The sequence below is a fragment of the Theropithecus gelada genome, chromosome 6, assembly GCF_003255815.1.
Source record: "Theropithecus gelada isolate Dixy chromosome 6, Tgel_1.0, whole genome shotgun sequence".
NCBI lineage: Eukaryota > Metazoa > Chordata > Mammalia > Primates > Cercopithecidae > Theropithecus > Theropithecus gelada.
This window is the reverse complement of record NC_037673.1, coordinates 100,336,022-100,358,947: the sequence shown is the minus strand read 5'-3', so window position 1 is coordinate 100,358,947 and position 22,926 is coordinate 100,336,022.

Genomic DNA, 22,926 nt, shown 5'->3' with positions numbered 1-22,926 from the left:
GCAGATTTTTATAAAAGACTGGCAAAGTGTTTTGCCAGGATTTTCGTCTATCTTAAACACTAGGAGTCCATACTGTGAAAACTGCTAAAGGTGTGATGTCTCAATATTTGCACTGGTTGTCTCCATGGAAGATTTTAAGAGTTTCTACAAGACAAAAGAGAAAGTGGAATTCTCAGTGCAAAAGAAGTAAAGTGCAACTGCCACTTTAATTAGGCTTGCTGTTGTTCCTCCTAGTATTAAATGATACTAGAATCAGTAGAAGCATAAGCTAATCCCTGTGGCCACTTTCTCCTCTTCCTCCTTGTCATCCTCCTCTTCCTCTTTGTCTTTCTCTTTTGTCTTTTCCTTCTTTTTTATTGCTACAAATATTACTATCATTGCTTTGCTTTGAGAATTATCATCTTTGCTTTGAGAATATGAGAACTAACCACAAAGGAGACAGTAATCTTCTCTGGCCACTGTATGTGCTAAAGAGGAAACATTTTCTATTTCTCCACTCATTGGTGTAATACAGAGAGATCGCTGCAAAACATTGCTTTTCATACTCTCCAAACAATAGTTGGGCCCTTCAGCGGTCTGCTGGAAGGGTGCGCTCTACACCATGACAAGAGCTTGAAAACTGCAGCAGATACCAGCCTTCCTAAAAAGCTGGCTTTCATAGCATTTAGAAATCTTTAGAGCAATTTGACATTTCTGTGGCATCCAAGTATGTGATCATTTTTCTAGTAGTTCATTTTTATTATATCTGACAAAAAATATTAGTCCCTAAGGATGAGAAAAAAACAAAGTGTTCCTTCACTACAGATGGTTCGAGAAGCACTGATCTGGAGCCGCAAAGCCACAGACTGACCTACATATATGGGTCCTTCACAGCTACTAACTGCAGTACATCCCATGGGAGGATGGAGACAGTCAAGAGGGACTGCTTTTACATTTTTATAGGAAGGAAAACTGAGGTTGAACTTACTCACTTCCCTTGTCTAACTTGTCTGTGTAGTTTTTCATGGGAATGTGTATTGTAGGGCAGAATAAACTTGTCTTCTGAAAATAGATGGTTAAGTTATATTAGTTTTGTGATTTAAGATGAACCAGCATGATGGGGGTAGGTAGCAGGTAACAGGAGATGTGTGATGTTAATGTATAAAGGTAGGAGTGATGCGCATTTCACAGTCAGTTCTTGAAATTTAGAAAGGTTTAACTGTTTGCAAATATTCTCCCTAAATTAGCTATTTCAGAATTATTAGAAGTGACCAGAGTAAAAGGAGGAGATGTTGTGCGACAGTTATTGACAAAATGTAAGCATTCTGAACTCAGATATATATCAGATTTTAGTCAAAGTTTAATGCAAGATATATAGAAAAAATACTAGGCGTTATACAATTACACATCAACACTAGTGTGACCTCAGAGAATAAACATAAATATTTCAAAATGTATCCTCGAAATTACCAAAGTATTAAATACTGTGTCATTTGGAATCATTATATCATATATCTTTAGTTCGATTTTAATAGAATCCAGTGTGTGTGTGTATATATACATATACATATTTTATATATATTTTTATATATATGTGTATATATACACACACACACATATACAACCTCATGGGAGACACTAGCTGCCAAATTTGACATTTGTCATCTGGATGGAGTACAGTAGAGTCAAAGACAACAGAGGTAAGTCAAAAGACAACTGCCGTCATGTTCACCAAAAACTTTGTTTCAATACTTTTGTTCTTTTTTTTCTGTATTAGAGATGATAATTTTTTCCCAGAAGCCCCTTTCCTAAACAAAAGGATTAAAATCGATAGGTGTTTAGTTTCTCATGGGAAATGCTTTTTAAATAACAGGGCCATCTCACAGGATTGCGTTAGTCAAATATAAAACCATATAAACTTCTTGAATGAAAGTTGCAAAAGTCCTATCAAAGAGAGCTGTTTGTTAGGTTCCCTAAGTCTAAATTAGAAGATGGAACTGATCCTTGGAATTGAGATTAGAAGTAAATTTTTAAAAGCAAACTCTTGTGCTAAAGAAGGAACAATTTGAAAAGAACATCCAGTTCTCTAATTCTTGACAAGTGTGGCTCATTTTCACTTGCTTTAGATGGATGCCTTATAGTTTACACATGATTTTACTCCTCAGAGACTTTTCAGAATACATGTGGACTCCATTATGCTATGGGCCTCCTCCCCATTCCATTAAAAGAAAAAGAGAATAACTAAAACCTTAACAGTGACACGCTGAAAGAGATGATCAATTAGGAAGCATTTTTGTTTAAAACTAAACTATCTGAACTAGCTGGTCAGCCCCAAATGGTAAGTAACTGTTTGATTGTTTGGTTTTCTTTTTCCCCTCAGCAGGGCATCCCAAGTCTCAATTTGCAAATCTCAGTCTTTGATTTTCAGAGGACATGATACCACTTACAAGACCTGTTTAGCAGTGGGTCACTAAATATTTTCAAATTAATGTGGATAGATATGTATAAAAAATCAATTTTCAAATAAAAATTAAAAATGATATCTGAATGTGAATTTAACTTTTAAAACACCATTATGTTATTGTAAAACCTTAAATTTATTTCATATTAGTAAGTAAATCTTACTCCAGGAATGGATTTTCTGATCTTGTTTGGAACCTTATTTCTGTTAAGCTTTACACCTTCATAATCCCTTCTTTTCAATTCCACTTGTTTTGCCAAGAATTTAGGAGCTTATGACATCAAAATAAACAGCCTGCAGAACTGAATAAAACTTAATAAAAATTTGAATCTGTTTAAGGGCAGACAATGCCACAGCATAGGGAGATGAGATGATCCAACAGAACTTTCATAAAGAGGAATAATTTGCCACCTTTGAAAATTAGTTTGAGATTTATTCCTTAAAGTTAAATTGTAATAAAAATATGACTTATTTTTAACAAAATATTTTAAATCACTGTATACAAATCTCTGTTACTTCAAATGCATCCAATCCTCTGGCTATACCACTTAAGCTTCCTTTTGCCACAGAATCCGGTTTGAAGTAGTTTCTCTTGGTTTTCCTTCAGTTCTCCTTGAGAGTAGAGGCAGAAGACAAAAAGGACATTAATGAGGAAAGGGAGTAAGTAGTTAGAAAATGACAATCCTATTAAAAGCAGTTTGACATAGGCTGGAGTGCAGTAGAACGATCTCGGCTAACTGCAACCTCTGTCTCCCGGGTTCAAGCGATTCTCCTGCCTCAGCCTCCCGAGTAGCTGGGACTACAGGCGCCCGCCGCTACGCCCGGCTAATTTTTGTATTTTTAGTGGAGACAGGGTTTCACCATATTGACCAGGATGGTCTTAATTTCTGGCCTCGTGATCCGCCTGCCTCGGCCTCCCAAAGTGCTGGGATTACAGGCGTGAGCCACCGTGCCCGGCCCGTAAGGATAAACATTAAAGTCTTGCTCTACCTTTAGCAAGGGTCCAGAGGTAGAGTCAAGGAATAGACTACTTACCACAGAATCTAATCTAGCATTGGAAGAGTATGTGCTATTGTGCTGTGCATAGAGGGTTCAGATAGTAAATGAAGAAACTGAAGCACCAGTAATGAGGAAGATGGAATTATGCAGGTTTAGAATCATAGCCTAATTGATCCAATTAATGTTGTAGAAGCAGTTAAAACACAATTTCCACAGTCTTGACATGCCTTCAAGGTTTCTACTTGATTTAAACACTAGATCACTCTAGATGGAAAATATTAAATTTTTTGTCAAACTTGCTATGATTTATTTTAGCATGTAGATACAGTCACGTTTCTGCAAGCTCATATTAAAGATTTATCTTGTTTAAAATATAACAAAATGAACAAAAGAGGGGTTAAAATATACCAATCTGATCAATGCTGAACAAAAACTACAACCACAAACATTCTTATCAGATCATTTTTTCCTAAGAAAAGAGTTATTTATTTACATTACCTTTTAAGTTAGAATAGCCATCGTAATTCTCGGCCAAATATGTTGGTCTTTTTTCTTAACCTCTTCTCACTGCTATTGTCAAAAGTGGCTGTAATCTCATGCAGATGAGATATTGATCTGTTGCCGATGTTCACTGAGCAGCCAAAGGGGAATCACATTACCAGCTACAAACTCCATCAATCATAGTCTCCTTAATAACCGCACTTAAACGATCTCTCTTGGCATTAACTTATATTGCACCCATGGCTGGCATCCAGACTTGAGAAAGAAAAAGGCTCATTTTGAAGGGCAGATTTGAGGCCACTATAGATGATTTAAATAAAAGGTCTTAACCTTTCCCTAGAACAACAGGGGTTATGACATTAATTTAATCCAATTAATTTTTTTCAGGTCTATGGAAATGGAGTAAAACATGTGTGGATTTGCTAATAAATATAGGATTATGTTCTTGACACCCAAATTAAATACTTATAAGTGAAGCGTAAAAGCCCGCATGGAACCTGAGGACATGCTTTTGGACTGCATCCTGCCTGTTAAATCTACTTCCTTTTGTCTCTGTTTCTTCCTCCCCCTACACATAGATATTTGAAAGGTCACTACAAAGTAAAAACAGGAAAAAGAGGAGGCAGAAAAAAGATAGAGGTGTAATAAAGCAATAGTGATGGCTAAAACCACAATCTATCATAATTACTGCTGCGGGAACTAACTAACTGTTAGCATGTGCTCCTGTCATATTGTCAACTCAGCTACTCTACTTCACTATTGGCAGCCATGACAGAACAGGAAATCAGACGGACGGAGGATGTAGCTAGCATAAAAAAGGACACCTCCTTTTGACTACATAATTTATCTGGCTCTCTTATAGTCTAAGGATGCCACAAATTTGGAAACAAGCCTGGGAGAAACAACTATTCTTCCTGTCCCATACCACTCATATTCCCAACCTAACATATTTTTTTAAAAACTGCTTTTGTTTCCTTCCAGAATACTTAATTGGGTTCACAAATTAGCCTATTCTCAAACTTCAGTGGACAAAAAGACTTCTTTGCATAGCTGATTACAATACAGAGTCTTAGGTTTTCTCTCTATGCCGATTCAGCTGGTATTAGTGAAGTGAGGCCCAGGATAAAGCATTTGTAACAAGTTCCAGGGAGGGGTTACTGATAAGTTGTAAAAACATTATACAAGCAGTTTGGGTCAAGAATGGGAATATTGCATTTTAAATGTTAGTGTGACTTGAATTTCATCCAGAAGCTGTTAAATCTTGATTGCTTCAGCAGAAAAGGAAACAGAATGGTGATTTGATTTTCTCCATGTAAAATCTTCTATGATATTAATTGCAACTCAGTAAAAACTAAGCCTAGAACCATAAAAACTATGAATCAATGAAAAAAAAAAAAAAGAATAAATTTCTAATTCTACCCTAAACTAGAGCCTCTTTTTATGTATGTGTGTGTGTGGTGTGGGATGCTAGTGTATGCATCTAGCCTAGCCCAGTGATGAACAAAGTAGCATTTCAACTCTTCAACTATCTCCTTCCAAAACACACGGAACAAAATATTTATACATTTTTTAAAAACAACCTTACCAGATATCAAATTTTAGTTAAAAATGAATGTCCAAAATTGTCTTTATAGAACACCAATTCACAAAAATCCTTTTCTAATGTTATTTAGCCTATACTAAATATCACAAGAAAGTACTTCTCTGGGGAAAAAATTAAGACATGTTTTTCTAACTTACTGATGTTTACTCATATTGAAATTTTGAAAAAAGTTTCAAAATGTGTCTTTAGGAGAAAAAAGATATATTTACAGCTATATAATAGTATTATATTGAATTTTACAATTTAGAATATGAAATTATACAAATGTACCATATATCATATATAAAATATAATCATATGAAAGAATATTTGTAAATTGTTACTCTCTTATTAACACACAAAAAAAGGCTAATAATAAGTATTCAAAAATATTAAATGTTAAACCATAAAGGATGTTTAAGGACATGTGTTTTTCCTCTTACATTTTCTGGGTACATAATTCATTATAAAAACTGAAAGAGAAAAATATAGCAAGGCGTCTCTAAATATTTGCTATATCCAGGTTCTTTCTGTAACAACCTCGATATTGCTATAACATGCTCTAGCATATGTGGCCACATATTTTCCTCCATGAAGATGATAATGTGCAATTAATGTGCTTTTATTTTAGTTGATGACATGTTTGCCATTATTTCTGGTGTGTGTATATATATGTGTGTATATGTGTGTGTGTACATGTGAGTGTACCTTTACTCTCCTTCTTAATATAACCTTGAAAGCCAGCATTATGTGTATAATCCAAGTCCCTTAACATTGGATTTGATTTGCCCACACTTTCTCACATCAAAAGTTCCTCTTACCTTCCCTGCTGTTTGAATTCTACTAATCCGTTGAAGTCTTTATCAATTCTATTCTATTCCAAGAAGTTTTCCTCAAGAATTTTATAATCTTCATCCAACTTTATTCGTCTCATTGTTATTTGATTATATTGAAAGTGTTATTTTTGTTTAAATGTGTTATCTTAATGAAATTATTTGTTTTTAAAGAAACATTAAATACTTTCACGCACTTAATATTTAGTTTGTTACATAATTCACACTTGATATATGGCCACCTCATACCATTTATAATTCAGTATACATATTTAGTGAATAAAAATGAAATTGAAATTTGTAGTGTATAATAAACTTTACAGGCTAGTATTTGGTATAGCCTAGTGTTTAAGCGCACACATTCTGAAATCATACTTTTGAGTACTAAAACTGCATACTGCATTTACAAGCGTCCTGATCTTAGGCTACCTATTTATCCTCCTTGTGCTTTAGTTTTCTCATCTGGAAAATCTGATGACGATTGTGTGGAGAAGAAATATGAGGCCAGGTGTGATGGCTCACGCCTGTAATCCCAGCACTTTGGGAGGCCGAGGCGGGTGGATCACCTGAGGTCAGGAGTTTGAGACCAGCCTGACCAACATGGCGAAACCTCGTCTCTACTAAAAATACTAAATGAGCTGGGTGTGGTGGCACGCGCCTGTAATCCTAGCTACTCAGGAGGCTGAGGCAGCAGAATCACTGGAACCCAGGAGGTGGAGATTGCAGAGAGCCGAGATCGCCTCATTGCACTCCAGCCTGAGCAACAAGAGTGAAACTCTGTCTCAAAAAAAAAAAAAAGGAAAAATAGAAAAGAAAAAATAAATGTGAACCAGGTAAAACACTTAGAAAAATAACTAGCATGTATTGTAGACTGAATCCGTGTTACGTCTCGTTGCAAATTAGATTTGTTGGGAGTGAGATTGTAGGAGAAATTAGACTGTAATGGTCTTTATTGGCTACAGGGAACTCCAAAGCGAAGATGAATTTTCTCAGTTGCCTTGTACTGCAACTAGGGGGTTACTATGCCTTTGTACTTTCTCATTGATTTGTTATTAGGCTCAGACTTCCCTGGGAAGGGGACAAAGCCTCGTGGTAGGCAATCCTCTTCTGGCCAGGACACAGTGCTGCAGGATGGTCATCCAACAGAACTCCCAGGAGCCAAATAAAGCTCCTTTAGGTGTGAAGAGGAATCTGGTGAGAGTGGGAGGTAGGAAGGGGCTGCATCGTGGCATTTACTTCACCTATTAGTATCTTTGTGCTGTTTAATTTTTTTTTTTTTTTTTTTAAAGGCTGTGATCAGTTTTCTTTTCTAAAGATTTTAGCTGTAACTGTGAACAGTAAGAACAAAAAAAAAGTTCAAATTTTCTTTCCCTGTTTTTGTACCCCTTCCATTTGGTACTGATGTTCTCTGTTTCCTCCTTCTATAAATGTTATGAGCGTGTAAGAAATCAGACATCTTTTTATTCTGGACTATGGTTTCAACACATTTATTCAGCAGGGATTTTTTAGTTTTACATATTATTTAGGGTTACTTTTTTCAGCAATCATAAAAATTATAGTTTGGGGAGTTATTTTGGAGGAATTTGTGTTTTTCATATGAAGAGATGGCCATAATTTTTATGAGACCAAGTTAACTTTGTCACTTCAAACAAGTTGGCTTTTTATAGAGGTCAAACATATTCAGTGCAATTGAGAATAAAAATTTAACAAGACTTAGATACTTAGAAATGCCCTATTTAAAATACTATACAACTAAAATACTACAGACTATTTTTGATAATTATGTTATCAAAACTCTGAGGTGAAATATCCTATAAAATATTTTGAAGGGTAGATAACTAAAACTTGAATCAGGATTTTTTTGTTTATATTCAAGATTATGCGGCATAACTCATAATACTTAGTATTATGATTACAAGCTGATGTTCACATCAAGAACTATAATATATGATCCATGTATCTGTGATATTTAGAAATCCAACCTTTCCTTGTTTCTGCTTTAAATTTTTTTTCTAAGCCTGGTTCCTTTTTAAACCATATTTGCACATACACATACTTACATCTATACACACCTGTACACTTACACACAAACCTAGAAAAGAGTGACTATCATTTAGTTTTTTTAAAAAGGAAGGTGGAAACTTCATTTATTTAATTCTGTTCAGTACTTTAATATTTCTTCATTGTTGCAATTAAGTCAATGTTAGTAGATCAGTCTAGTTCTGTTGCTTTCATACATATAAAGATAACAATATACATGACAAATATCGTGAAGACTAAAACCATTTTATGAAAGAATTAGTCTCCTTCCAACCTCCCCTTCCCCACCTGCCCCATTCCCCTATAATAAGTTTGGTAGAAAAGTTAGGCTTATATGACTTAATATCTTTTGTGTAGAAATTTGGCCTTAAAGGTACTTAGGGAATGGTCTTTAAAGAAACAAAGACCTCAGATAAAAATTTCAACTGTCACTTCCCAGTTTTGACCTTAAGTAGGTTAATTCTTTTTGGCATTTGTTTCTTCATCTATAAAATAGGGAGAATATCCAGTTTACCAACCTCACAGGTGTTACAAGAGGCTTAAATAAAATGATGCCCATGAAGGACTTGGCACATTTTTTGCTACAGAAATTTTAGAATAAATAATAGAGGATTGGTGGCCTCCATTTTACCAATGCAGATACGTAACATTAATACAACTTGAACCCATAGAACTTACTGTACATTCACTGTTAAAAATGTTATTAACACTCAGTTATGTTGGGTAAACATGTTTCATTCTTAGAGTTTCTCCACAGGAGCAAGGGATAAGGGAATAGAAGTTTCATGTGATAGGAATTGGACTCTTACTTTATGTTTATATTTCTCTTTAAATAGATTATACAAGGCTGAAATACTAAGTACAGCCAATGAAGTCCATTGGATTATAAACATAAATGTATATAAATATAAATGTCTTATGCACAGTCATAGACATTATCCTAAAATGTATAATTATATAGGTAAATGAAGACATCTGTGGTCACATTTTAAAACAGATGAAGGACATGAAATTGTGTTGCTTGAATACAAATGCATTTATGAGAGAAAAGCACTCCACGGAATAATAGACAATTTAATCCAGCATTCTACCTAGGTAAACCCCACGTTTCATCGCGCACGACACCATCAAATCAAAAAAACCTCTTAGTGTACAAACTCTAAACCATTTTGAGCCCTACAAAATTGAATAACCCACACTTCACTTCTTTTTCTTTTAATGTCCATACCCACACAATAGTCTCTTTCGTATTTCAATGTATTGATTTTGTATAATGAAGTTGCCCAGTCATCATTATTAACATTTTATATTTCAAACATCTTCATGTCATATAAGAGAATTAGTCAGGTATTGTTTGAAATCACTTCCCCCCCTTTCCTTCGCTGGTGAACATTTTAAGTAACATTTTCTACAGCAATTCTGCAGCAGGAAACTTAATAGATATGCTGTTTCCATAACAACAAATAGGATTTGAGCAAAAACACAATGCTCAGTGGTTATTGTTCCTCACAGCAGGTAAAAGCAGTTATTCAAAATTACAAGCAGCATGATATTGAAAAAAAATAAATTAAAGCAAGGGGTGCTAAGAGTTCTGTTCCATATTTAGTAAATGTTTAACTCATTAATTTTTGAGGGGGCAGTTGTAGGATCCCACTCTCTGCAATATTTCCCCACAAATCATGACCTGAAAATGAAGAGAAGCCATGGACATTCTTTTTTTTATATATATATATATTAAGAGTCTTGTGAATCAGGAAGGTACTGATAATGACAAGGTAGAATATTTGTTAAATTGGCTAGCAGATTATATTAAATAAGTATTTATGTATATTTCTAGTTCTTGTGGGTAAAAATATTTACCTATTTCCAAAATTATTCTTCCTTTAGTTTGTTTAAAATTAAATATGTATCTATTAAATGGAAAGTTTGCTGAGAAGTACCAAGGCATTGTAGAGTAAGGTAAGAAACATAATCTGATCTAAAGGACTATAGAGTTTTCAGAGATTCCTTCAGGAACCCCTTCCTACTCCAGGATTCTTTGTTCTGGTTCCTCTGTTTTATCATTTGTGGAAATGTTCACCCTTTGAGTATTTGTAGGTTCATTTTCACAGAGAGAAAAATAAGATTTTATATTAAATTTAGAGGAGTATTCGAGTAAAATATAATCTTAATGTTACATTATAGGAAAAATATTAGAGTAGAATATTTTACAATATCAAATTCACAGGAAGGACTTCACAACATGTGTAGGAAAGGACTTTATTTGTAGCCAATTGAGACAGCATCTCCTTTAAGAAATCCCTTTGTTTATCATTCCTGAGGAATGGAGATTCAGCCCTATGACTAATTTAAAGAAATCAGATTTACTGCTTCTGAATATGTGCCTTTCCATTTATAGACATCTCTAATTGGCAGTTCTTTCTCGTTCGGAATAAGATAGCTAATAAGGAAACTAAAATCTTTTTCCTTATGTAATCTATTTACTAGTAAAGGCAGGTATTTTTAGTCCAGGCTCTGTCCCTTGTTCTGCTTACTTACAGGAGCTTAAGGTACAACTGTCTGTATGCCAATTGCTGTGTGTAATTTATGAAGTGATCTATGCATTGTTCAGTCTAATACCACCTCTCTCCTCATACTTTTAACAATATTTATTTTGGGGCCTGGATAAGGGAGAATTTGTGTGTGTGTGCGTGTGTGTGTATGCATGTGCATGCGTAGATAGACACTTAGGTTGCCTCCAATCTTGGCTATTGTAAACAGCACTGCAACAAACATAGGAGTGAGTGCAGACATCTCCTCAATATACTGATTTCCTTTCTTTGGGGCATCTACCTAGCAGTGGGATTGCTGGATCATGGGATAACTCAATTTTTAGTTTTTTGAGAAAACTTCAAACTGTTATTCATAGCAATAGCTATAATTTATTAAGTAATTATGTACTAGACACTGTTCAGCATTTTATATGCATTATGTCATTTGAACTTCATGGCCACCCTATTGTTAAAGATGAAGCAAGTGAGGCACAGTAGTGAAGTAACACATTAAGGTCTGCTGGGAACTGGCAGGTCTGGGGTTCAAATCCAGTTGTGTCTAAGTCCTGAACCTGACCCCTTCACTGTTTCACAGGTGGTTGTCCATGTTCAAATCAAAATCTGAAGGATGGCATTTGTTTTAGATTTCTGAAGTTTTTTTTTTTTTTTAATTTTTTAAAATTTGTATGGCTACATAGCAGCTATATATATTTATGGGATATATGATATATTTTGATACAGGCATGCAATATGAAATAAGCACATCATGGAGGATAAGGTATCCATCCCCTCAAACATTTATCATTTGTGTTACAAACAATCTATTACACTCTCTAAGTAATTTTTAAATAGTCACCCTCTTCTGCTATAGAATAGTAGGTCTCACTCATTCCTTCTATTTTTTGTACACTTTGACTATCCTCACCTTCTCCCCAGGCCCTGACTACCCTTCCCTGCCTCTGGTAACTATCCTTCTACTCTCTATGCCCATGAGTTCAATTGTCCTGATTTTTAGATCCCATAAACAAGTGAGAACATGCGATATTTGTCTTTCTGTGCCTGGCTTATTTCACTTAAAATTAATGATCTCCAGATTCATTCATGTTGCTGCAAATGACTGGATCCTATTCTTTTTCGGTGGCTGAATAGTACTTCATTGTGCATAGGTACCACATTCTCTTTATCCATTCATCTGTTGATGGACACTTAGGTTACTTCCAAATCTTGGATATTGTGAACAGCGCTGCAACCAACGTGGGAGTGCAGATATCTCTTCAATATACTGATTTCCTTTCTTTGGGGTATATACCTAGCAGTGGAATTGCTGAATCATATGGCAGCTCAATTTTTAGTTTTTGAGGAACCCCCAAACTGTTCTCCATAGTGGTTGTACTAATTTACATTCCCACTAAGAGTGTGCGAGGATTCTCTTTTTGCCACATCTTTGTCAGCATTTGTTAATGCCTGTCTTTGGAATATAAGCCATTTTAACTGGGGGGAGATGATATCACATTGTAGTTTTGATTTGCATTTTTCTGATGAGCAGTGATGTGCCTGTTTGCCACTGTTTTGAGAAAGGTCTATTCATATAGTTTACCTATTTTTTTATTGGATTTTTAGATTGTTTTCCATTGAATTGACCTCCTTATATATTCTGGTTATTAATTCCTTGTCAGGTGGGTAGTTTGCAAATATTTTCTCTCACTCTGTGGGTTGTCTGTTCACTTTGTTGACTGTATCCTTTGCTGTGAAAAAGCTTTTTAACTTACTGTGATCCCATTTGTCCATTTTTGCATTGGTTGCCTGTGCTTATGGAGTATTGCTTAAGAAATTTTTATCCAGTCCACATCATGGAGATTTTCCCCAATGTTTTCTTGTAGGTATTTCAAAGTTTGAGCTCTTGGATTTAAGTATTTGATCCATTTTGATTTTGTTTTTGTGTATGGCAAGGAATGGGGTCTAGTTTTATTCTTTTGGATGTGATCATCCAGTTTTCCCAGCACCATTTTTTATACATTGATACATTATACATTTACAGAATGTATTTTCCCCAGTGTATGATCTTGGCACCATTGTCAAAAATGAGTTCACTGCAGATGTATGAATTTGTTTCTGGGTTCCTTACTCTGTTCCTGTGGTTTATGTGTCTGTTTTTATGCCAGTACCATGCTGTTTTGGTTTCTATAGCTCTGTAGTATTATTTGAAGTAAGGTAATATAATTCCTCCAGTTTTGTTCTTTGAGCTTGGGATAGCTTTGGCTATAGCTGTAGGTGTTTTGTGGTTCCATATACATTTTAGGATTTTTTTCTAGTTCTGTGATGAATGTCATTCGTGTTTTGATAGGGATTGCATCAAATCTGTAGATTGCTTTGAGTAGTATGAACATTTTTAAAATATTGATTCTTTCAATCCATGAACATGTAATATTTTTCCATTTTGTGGTGTCCTTTTAAACTTCTTTCATGAGTATTTTATAGTTTTCATTATAAAGAACTTTCACTTCTTTGGTTAAGTTAATTCATAGGTATTTAGTTTTATGTGTGGTTCTTTTAAATGGGATTACTTTTTGAATTTCTTTTCACATTGTTCACTGTTGGCATGTAGAAATGCTACTGATTTTTGTACATTGATTTTGTATCTTGCAACTTTATTGAATTCATTTATCAGTTTTAATAGTTTTTTGGCAGAGTTTTCAGGTTTTTCCAAACATAAGATTATATCACTTGTAAACAATTATAATTTGACTTATTCCTTTCCAATTTGGATGCACTGTATATCTTTCTCTTGTCTGATAGCCCTAGCTAGGACTTCCAGTACTATGCTGAATTACAGTGGTGACAGTGGGCTTCCTTGTCGTGTTCCAGATTTTAGTGGAAAAGCTTTCTGTCTTTCCACATTCAGTATGATACTAGCTATCGGTTTGTCATATATAGCTTTTATTATGTTGAGATGAGATATGTTCCTCCTATTTCCAGTTTTTTGAGGATTCTTATCACGAATGAATATTGAATGTTATCAAAGACTTTTTCAGCAGCAATTGAAATGATTTTTTTTTTATCCTTCATTCTGCTAATATGATGTATCACATTGTTTGATGTATGTATGTTGAACCATCCTTGCATCCTAGGGATGCATTTCATTTGGAGGATGGTGTTTGTTTCCTCTCTACTTCACTAAACTGATTTCTTTTAAAGTATGGATTGGGATCTTTTTATTTTTACATTCATGGAGCAGACCGCTCTCCTTGCTTACCCAAAGCACTCAATGGCTTACTTGCTGTTGAATGCAGTGAGTGGAAAATGATTAGGAGTGAGGTCAGAAATCAAAATGAACAGAGAAATGGATCAGTTCTAAAACCACTGTGGTTGGGAGAATTCTAAGACTGTCCTAATGATTTTGATTCCTTGGCATCCACAACTCTGTATAATTTCCTCCCCTTTGGTGCAGACAGAACCTGTCTTCTGACCAAAAGAATCTGGCAAAGGTGAAGGAAATTTGCAGAGGTAATTCAGTTCTCTATAGGTCAACTTTGAAGTAATCAAAGAGAGATTATCCTGGGTCATCCCAGCCTCATAAGGTGAGTCCTATAAAAGAGGATCCAGACCTCTTTGTCAAGTATAAAGGAATAAGTTATAAAACTGGATTCAGTTGATGAATAGCTATAAATCACTTTGGGGGAAAAAAGTACATAAGCCATTATAAAATATAACGTGGAAGGCTGGTATTTCACATCACTATCAACTCCTAATGTTATTACTAATGTTAAGTACTAATGTTATATACAGGACTGTCATTGAAAACAATTGTATTTCTTTCTCCCCTCCTATTTTTCTATTTCCTACCATGCATTTATCCAAAACTATGTTTGTTCAATATTCAATAGCCTCTTTCTTTCTTTCTTTCTTTCTTTCTTTCTTTCTTTCTTTCTTTCTTTCTTTCTTTCTTTCTTTCTTTCTTTTTTTCTTTCTCTTTCTTTCTTTTCTTTCTTTCTTTTCTTTCTTTTTCTTTTTTTTTTTTTTTTTTGGAAACGGAGTCTTGCTCTGTAGCCCAGACTGGAGTGCAGTGGCGCAATCTTGCCTCACTGCAACCTCCACCTCCCAGGTTCAAGTGATTCCTCTGCCACAGCCTCCTGAGTAATGAGATTACAGGCACCTGCCACCATGCTCGGCTATTTTTTTTGTATTTTTAGTAGAGACAGGGTTTCACCATAATAACCAGCATGGTCTCAATCTCCTGACCTCGTGATGTGCCCTCCTCAGTCTCCCAACGTGCTGGGATTATAGACGTGAGCCACCATGACCAGCCTATTGCCATTTTATTTCTTAAAAATACGGATTTGTGGGCAGTCAAAATAAGTTTTAAAAATAGGCTATTAATGAATACAAGTATACAGTTTGATATAAGAAATAAGACCTCATATTGGTAGATCAGTAGGATGACTATAGTTTACAATAATCTATTACATACTTTAAAATGGCTGGAAGATAATAATTTGGATGTCTCTAGCATAAAAAAGACAAATATTTAAGGTAATGGTTATCCCACTTATATAAGTTTGATCTTTACAAATTATGTGAATGATTTAGATTATCACATGTACCCCCAAAATATGTACATCTAGTATGTTTCAATAAAAATAATATTAAAAATAGAGTTAAAAGATAGCACCACTATAGTATTAAATTTAACCAAATATACAGTATTATAGGTGTATGAGTATCCAAAGAATGGCACCCAACCTGAGAATTCACCAATAATCAAGAAGACCCAGACCAGATAAATGATTATAACTGTTATGGTATCTAAGACTTCATTCTAGTCAACTACACATTGGAGGAAATAAGAACTTTATTTTAAATCTCTAATCAGAAGGCACCTCTTATGTACCCTGTAGCTGTGTGACCCTGAGATACGATGTTATCAACAATAATTTTTGATAAGCTGATTTTTGTAGCAATTACTTTAGTATACTATGAAAATAAGGTTTAAATGATAGTTTGATACAAATTAAAGGGGCAAATTCAATTACTATTCATTTGAATACATGTGCTAAACTTTGCTTGTTAAATAATGAATTTGTAGTGTCTATTTTTACTTTTTTTCAAGTGTGGGCAAGGTTATTCACACCAATTTATTCACAGATGGGCTATTCACAGAATGTTGTAAGAAAGGGGTACATTGCGAAAACTCAAATAAATTCACAGAATCAAAATAAAAATGGAAATTCTTAAATAAGAGGCTAGTCTATGATAAAAATTCTGACCAGTTCTGTTGTTTTCTCATTGTGAACAAGTCATACACTTTTCATCAAAACAAGGAACAACGTGGCCTCCAATGGCTATCATCACTTATAAATTCTTTGTGCCTTGTTTATGAAGTAAACTGCTGTATATTCAAGCAATATAACAGTGTGCATACCCCTGAAAACAAGCTCAGTATGGAGGTTTCATAATTGCACCCAAGAAGATAATTAGGCAATTAGAGCTATTAAAAGTTGACAAAGCACCAAGCCTGAATGAATTATATTCTTGATTTCTAAAAGGAGAAGTAGGGGAAAATAAAAAGACCTCCAGTCAATCTGTTCAATACCCTTCTAAGGAAGAAAATCATGCCCAGAGGGCAAAAGACGGGAGGTGTGACTTCTCTACTGCCACCCCCAGGATTCAAGAAGGGAACAGTACAGGATTTGTTGGAGATGTGAAAGTCTCGTATCATTTGCACAGATTATATTGAACACATTAATAAGGTGAAATTAACTTTGCAAAATATGTAATTGGTTAAAAACATGAGATGAAAATAAAACAATGGAACTAATGGTTTAATTTCTGAAAAGCAGCTGATGCCTTGGCTCACACCAAACATGCTTCTGAAGCCAGCTAAGAAGATTATTAAAAAGACTGTATTTTAAATGTGTGAGAAACACAACAGATTAAATTGAGTTTTGTAAGTGAATAATACAAACTAGGAAGAGGGGCAACCTTAGTAGCCCTTGCTCCCTGATCTACTTGTTAAATTCCCGGTGATCATATGTGACGTAAAATTATTGCAGTTTCCCAAATTGACAAACATAATTGCTGAGACTGATGAAAGAGAATATTGGGATGCTGCCTTGGAGTCTATTGGAAAGTACTTAGAAGTTGACAGATGGTACATACATTTGGAGGTTGAGAAGGGTGAGAAGGTAATGAGACTGGAGACCAAAAACAATTACAGTGTCTTAAGCCTCAAATGCAGCATAATTGTGGCTGTAGAGTAGGCAAAAAAATTGAGTTTAATGTATTCATAATATTTGTCAAAAGTTCAAGAAACAAAGCCTGGAGGTGTAGAGTCTGAAAGCGTAAGTCAAAAGTTTGCAGAACACTCTCCTCATTCAGTCATTAGAAAATGCAGGCAATAAATATTTACTGATGCAAAATAAATGAAAGGGTGCCATTGATGATTTTGTATACATGACATGAACAGACATCAGCATGTATTAAACAAAAGAAAGTGGAAATCACCAAATATTAAATTCTATTTTAACATGGTTTTACAAGATAATGAAATTGAAATAATAATACTGAAGGTTTGGGTGACAGGATAAAGAATAAACTTGGCCTGGATAAGGATGGAGGTCAGTTTTGGAGGCCTGTAAAAATAAGTATCAATAAGACATTGATGAATGGATACTGAAAAACTGTAAACATGGTATAATGATTTCTAATACAATATTTGAGCTAATATTGACAGTGAGGAAATTGTAAATGGAGGAAGGTGAAATAATCTGACTTTGACTCTTTACATTTCATTTGTTGGTAAGTTATTTATGTAAGTCGAAAAAAGCAGAAACACAAAAAGCGGTTCAGCAGTCAAAGAGAGATTTATTTTGGAAAATAAGCCTCAGAGGGGCTTCTAACTGATTTCAATCAGGAGCATTCTGTTTTACAGACTAAGGGTTTTGAAAGGGTTAGGGACGGAGAGCTTATTGTAGGCTCAGAATGTTTCTCGGTGGAGGAGAGCTTTCTTGCTGGGTTGAAATGTCTCTGGTCAGAGGGGAGGTTATCTCAGGGCTGGCAAGTTTCCAGATGGAAGGGAGGTTATCTCAGGGCTGGCATGTATCTGGTTGGAGTGAGGTTTATTTCAGGGTTGGAATGTTTCTGGTCAGAGGTGTCATTTGTGGTTTCAGTTCATGCTGACATTAGCCATTAGGATGATGTGTTTTGGGCTGGATTTAGGCAGTTTTTAATCAAGGGGAACTGAAAATGGCAGTGTTTGTCCAAGATGGCAATACTCCTCTTCTGTCAATGCAGACCCTATAGTTATAAAAGGACAAGGGGTGTGTGTTCTTTCTGGGTATTTCCTGCTGAGGCGGGTGTGGAAAGTTCTTTGGTCTCAGATTGACTGTAGGCGTAACACTGTCTGTATATGTTTTTGGGCAGTTGTCTGTGAAACGGCCATGCTCCTGTCAGTTAAAAATCTTTGAGAAAGCTGAATTAGGCAGGGTAAGAACCTTAGTCCTAGCATATCATTAGGAGAGGGCCCAGGAATGGGATGCTGCATGTTATGATTTTGTTCCCAAACCAAGAATCTATTTGGTTGCTTTGGTATTCCCTTAGCTTTTTAGCCCTTTCTTTAAGTTTTTTAGCAGTGTCCCTTACTAGGCCCAACTGGTTGAGATAAAAGCAACATTCCTCACCCAACGAGAGGCAGAAGCCCCCTTTTTCAGCTGTTATAAGATCTAGTCCCCATCTATTTTGGAGGACTACTTCAGCCAAGGAGCCTAGTTAGTCTTGGCCTCGTAAAAGGCTTCAGGTTTTATATTCTAAAGAACCTTCTAGTTTGGTTGAAAGAGCTTTAAAGTATGTTAAGGAGGTGGCCAATCCACCTGCTCCCAATCCAAGTCCTGAGGTTATACCCAAGGCAGCCATCAAGGGAATGGCATGACTGGCCCTTTTCTTCCTAACATATTGGATGGATGGAATGGGCAGAAGTGGACTAGGAGGAGCTGGTCCAATAGAGGGAGAAAGACAAACTAGGGTACAGGTTGCAGCCCAGATGGTGGGGAGAAAAAGATTTGTGTTGGTGCAACACAAAAAGAATAAGCCTTTGTCATAAATACAGACAGAGATATGGAAAGAAAACAAGTGATTTAAAGATGAGGTGTTTTTTTCTTTCCTGTGGTTCATTACTCCAGGTGAACAAGGAGAAGGTCAGGAAGGCACCCACTATAGTAGAGATATAGGAAGAGTTATTTTTTACACATTTAATGTGATCAGATGTTGTACCATTGATATTGAGCTATGAATAAAGGTGGACACTAGGAACAGCACAAGTTAGGCCAGAGGCATTGATTGAGGGAGAGGCTGTAAAACAAGGTGGTTGCAGAAATGCTCCATTTGCTTCAGGTGATATTTGGTAGTCAACTCAGTTTGATGATCAGAGGGGTGTTTAACAATAATAGTATGGTTGCATTGGTTGGGTTTTAAGGACCCTACAGGGAAATTTCTCTCAGAGGCTGAAAAGCAAAGTGAGGCTTGTTGTAAAAGAGGGATGTGTTTAGCTATGAGCCCTTCAATAGGAGGGCTTTGGGGTTTGAGGAGTTGTAATAGGTTTGAAATAATTTGTTGGCCTGACTGGCCCTGAAAGTGGGATAATCACTGACCAGGGTGTCAGCTCTTTCCAAAAGGAAGCTCCTTTACTGGAGTTTATAGATTAGGATTAAGTTTCCTGTTAAAAGGTAATAAATGGTATAGGAAAGGTTGTGAAAGCTGAGGAAAACAGCGATAAGCACAGGCAGTCTTCCGGAGCAAAGGAAAAGTTAGCTTGTAGCAAGAGGGATCATGTAAGGTTTATAGAGTGTTCCAGTTTGAGAGCAGTGAGGAGTGGTTGTATTGGTGAGATTGATGTGATTAGATAATTTATATTGAAAGAAACAAGCAAAAATAGAAAAAGTTATTTGGGTAGGAGTACAGTCCTGGAAAGTTCCTTGAAGCTATAAGTCCCATAGAATAGTAAGGAGCTGATCAGGATGTATAATGGTAGTTTTTTAAAGGTACCACTGAAGGTCTGTAACAAAGTTGTTTAGGAAGCAATGAAAGTTTGGGAAAGAAAGAGACATAAGCTGCTTAGGTGAATTTCTCTTCCTTTTCCCCTGGGATTCGAGTGAGATGAAGGGAGGTAAGTCCTGTGGAGACATAAGAAAAGGCTGAAAGGGTTTTAGATTTGGTTATTTGGGTGTTTTGTGAAGGGAAGTTTTCTTGAGAGAAGTATAATGATAGCAGTTGGGGAGTCCCTGGAGTTTTGGTACCGTGGGTGTAGTAAGGATGATCTGGTAAGGCTGCTTCCATTTAGGTGTGAGGCAGGGAATTGGAGGTATGATTAGGATCTTTTACCAGAACCCAGTCTCTTGGCTGTCGGAAGGGATCAGAGGAGTCAGCAACAGGTTGTGGCAGGTATTGTCAGCATATTCCTAAAGGAGATGGCAGATGGTATGTAGAAGGGAAGCAAGAGTGGTTGATGGAGGCGGGGCTTGACCCTGAGGTGGAACAAAAGGGGCAAGTAGTCTCCCATACATGAGTTCAAAGGAGCTGAGCATTAAAGGTTTACATGGCAATGTCTGAATTTTTAGAAGGGCCAGATGTAAAAGTGTAACCCAGTCTTTGTGTCGAGTGAGTGCTTGTTGAAGGTGTTTTTTAGAATGTCATTCATTTTTTCACCCTTTCCCAAAGATTGAGGTCGATAGGAGATGTGTAGCTTCCAGGTGATTTGTAGGGCTTGTGCAAGTGTATGAGTAATTTGAGAAACTAATTCAAGATCATCATCAGATTGAGAAGGAAGAGGCATCCCATACCTGTGGATGATTTTTGTTATTAATTTGGAGGTAACAGTAGAAGCTTGTTTGTTGGTTGTGGGAAAAGCCTTGACCCATCCTGAAAAGGTGTCAACCAGAACCAAAAGAAATCAAACCTTTCTTACTTGAGGCATATGGGTAAAATCAATTTGCCAGTCCTGTCCTGAAAGGTGTTCCCTGGCTTGATGGGTTGGAAAAGAAGGGGGTCTAGTATTGGAATGGGGTGAAGCTTTCTGGCAAATAGAGCACTAATGGGAAATGGTTTTTAACTGTTCCTTTGTATCGGGGGTTATGTGTATGTGTGAACTTATGAATTGGTGAGGGGAATGGCTAGTGTGGAAGAGATTGTGGATGTCCCGTTAAAAGAGTTGTTTTTTCAGGGTGAGGTAAGACTAATTTGCTCTGCATGAGCCAGTATGAGGGGTTTGAATTGTGCTCCTGCCATAATTGTTGTATTTGATGCTCTGGATAAAAGGAGGGGATATGTTGTATGAAGGGAAATAAATATTGGGGAATTGGATGATTGGTTGAGGCTTGTTTTGCCCAATAGTCAACCTCATGGTTCACTAAAGAAATGTGGCCTTTATCTGATTGATGTCCTTTGCAAAGGATAACTGCAGACTTTTCTGGAAGTAGTACTGCCTTTAGTAGATGATGGATTAGTTTTCCATTAACAATAGGAGTTTCCTTAGCCCTGAGATAGCCCTGCTCACTCCAAATTTGAGCATTAGAATGGATGATGTTATAGTCATATTTAGAATCAGTGTATGTATTAACTTGTGTGTTTTTTGCTAGTGCTTTTATTAGGGCAAGTAATTCTGCTTGTTGGGAGGATGTGCCCAAAGGCAAGGGGCAGCCTCTACAACTCTTCTAGGTGAGAGAGATTGGGTATCATCATGATATTTCTCAGTGATGGCATATCCTGCTTGGAGAGAAGAGTTTTTTGATGCACTACCATCTATAAACAAATCTGGGGCTCCCTTTATGTGAGTGGAATTAATGTAGTGAAACATGGTGCAAGAACTGCCAATTGGATAAGAACGTGAGTGTTGGTCAGGTCCAAAATCTGTGTTGAAGGTAAAAGAGTAGCAGGATTTTGGAGGAGGAGCATCTATGAAGAGAGATAGAGGGATGAAGGAGAGTTGAATGTAAGGCTTGCATGCGAGAGGATGAGATGGAAGTAAGGATGCATGCAAGAGGATGAGATGTGCTTATGGCTGAGCACATCTTGTAGACTGTGAAAAGAAAATAACTGAAGGAGTCCATAGAAAGTGAGATTTTGTGCCTCAGGGATAATTAAAGAGGTTATGGCAAACAATTTTAAGCAAAGGGGCCAGTTTTTTTAAATGGGGTCTAGTTGTTTTGAAAAATATGCCACTGGTTGGAAGGAATCTCCCATGGGTTGAGCTAATATTCCGAGGGCCTGATTATCAAAACCGTGTAAATATAGATGAAAAGGTCTTAGGGGGGTTGGAAGGCCTAAAGAGGGGGACTGTAACAAGGCAAGTTTTAGCTGAGAGAAAGCATGATAAAGGTCTTGGTGGGAGTGAGTGGTTGGTCAGGATTTCCTTTTGTGTGTTCATAAGGAGGTTTAGCAATGATGGCAAAATTTGCTATCCATAATTGGAAATATCCCACCAATCCAAAGAAAGAAAGTAAGTCCCTTTTTGTTTTAGGAAATGGGATTTGTTGAATGCCTTACTTTCATGCTGTTGGATTTTCTCTGGTGTTTGGAGTTATGATTAATCCTAAGTATGAAACTTTTGGAGAGGTTAATTGGGCCTTCTTTTTGGCCCCCATCTGTAAACGAATCTGCCGTTTGTTTCATTCAGCCCCCATTCAGCCAAGAAATGTAAAAGCCAAATGGTGCGTTGAATACAATGTTCTAAAGAGAGGCTGCAAGGAAGTAAATTGTCTACATATTGAAGCAAAATGCTAGGTTACAGAGGTAGTTAGGAAAGGTCCAACTGAAGTGCCTGACCAAAATAGTAAGGGCTGCCCCTAAACCTTTGGGGGAGGACAATCCAGGTGAATCATTGGGAGTAGCCTGTGTCAGGGTCAGTCCACGTGAAAGCAAAGAGTTTTTGAGAGGAGGAATGTAGAGGGATAGTAAAAAAGGCATCTTTGTGGTCTAATACAGAGAAATGGCTAGTGTTAGGAGGAATTCGTG